The 1,360-nt window shown below is 34.0% G+C and overlaps 1 long non-coding RNA gene across 1 annotated transcript; it reads right to left on the bottom strand.

The window, feature by feature from the left end:
- Nucleotides 1-200: 200 nt before the first annotated feature.
- On the bottom strand, nt 201-921 carry LOC112461878. The gene is made up of 3 exons (XR_003041600.1): nt 755-921; nt 590-668; nt 201-494 (listed from the first exon to the last, which is right to left on the bottom strand). It is a non-coding gene; the product is annotated as an uncharacterized LOC112461878 (long non-coding RNA).
- Between the last annotated feature and the right edge of the window lie 439 nt (nt 922-1,360).

Raw genomic sequence — 1,360 nt, 5'->3', positions numbered from 1 at the left:
CGGATAATTGATCTATTGATTTAATTTTTTTACATGTCATCCAAGATAACAGTTCATTATTACGTAATATATCAACTTCTAAATCATGTTTTATAACAAGTTTCATTCTTTCTTCTAGATTGTTCAATATTTCAACAAATATTATACATTTCTCATACTCGACTGTAACCCAATTATCTGGTTTTTTAACTAATTGTATGTTTTTTTTCAAATATTTAAATGTTATTGGAGGTAGATCATTATACTTAATTGAGTAATTTTCCATGGTAAATATTATCTATACAATTTTTTAATTATATTATCAAGTATTATTTATGTACAATTCGTGGATAAAAGAGAATAGTACTTATTTTTTTCCCTCCCTCTCTCTCTCTCTTTGTATACATACTATTTTCATATTTTTATTTAAGTTTTATTTATCATTTTCAAAAACATTCTTTAAGATTTCGAATTTTGCTTCAACTTCTGTAATCCAATAATCGATTATTGGGTTTCTGCAAAATAGAAAAATAAACAAAAGGTTTAATTTCGCAGAATAATTTATGTAATCACACAATGGTGTTTTAAAAATCTCGGGACGTATACTAACCTCACTTATTTTCCTCAATTCCTACATTATTTTTTCTAATCCACACTCCAATATCTGAGTTTTTTACACTTGAATGTTTCTGGAAACCACATTGTACTTGAATGTATACAATCCTTGATTGTTTAAATTAATTAATAAAGTACAAAAATCTATGTCTGTACATACCTGTGTAAGTCCGCGATATTGGGAGTCTTTCTTCTAATTATTGGCTCCTGCCTCTTATTGTCACAGGTCAATACAGCCAAGTGTCAGAAACTTGGATCCATAAGTGCGCTAAGCTTAAAGAAATGCTACGCGGAGCAATTTCTCCTGCGGACCCCATATCCTACCTCCTCCTGTCTCTTCCCGACTGCCAGATGCCAGTTTGTCGATCGTAACGCTGTCGGTGTATGTTTTTCGAACTACTACTGTAACCGGGTTTTGGGCTTATCTCGAAACATGAAGTTCGTCCTCCTTATCTCTATTATCTCTATTCTTCATGATCAGAACTCAACGCGACGTGAAAGCTTGCCAATGTCAAATCGGGCTGTTCACGTGACTCTTTCAACCAATCAACGTTCTCGACTCTATTCACACCACAACTTTTTAACAACGCTGTCAAATCATTTTTCAATGCACGCTGCTTCACGTTACGGCGATCGTAATTTCACAGATGTACTTTTGCCGTTTATGCCGGGATTACGATGAATTTAACGTAACGGAACGCGACGGACGCGAAGTAACGTAACGTGAACTTAAGAAATTACGATCGCCGTAACGTGAAGCAGCGTG

This window comes from Temnothorax curvispinosus, unplaced genomic scaffold (genome assembly GCF_003070985.1).
Source record: "Temnothorax curvispinosus isolate PA1 unplaced genomic scaffold, ASM307098v1 QBEX01011856.1, whole genome shotgun sequence".
Taxonomy (NCBI): Eukaryota; Metazoa; Arthropoda; class Insecta; order Hymenoptera; family Formicidae; genus Temnothorax; species Temnothorax curvispinosus.
The sequence above is the reverse complement of the archived record's forward strand: the minus strand, read 5'-3'. Positions and strand labels throughout refer to the sequence as shown.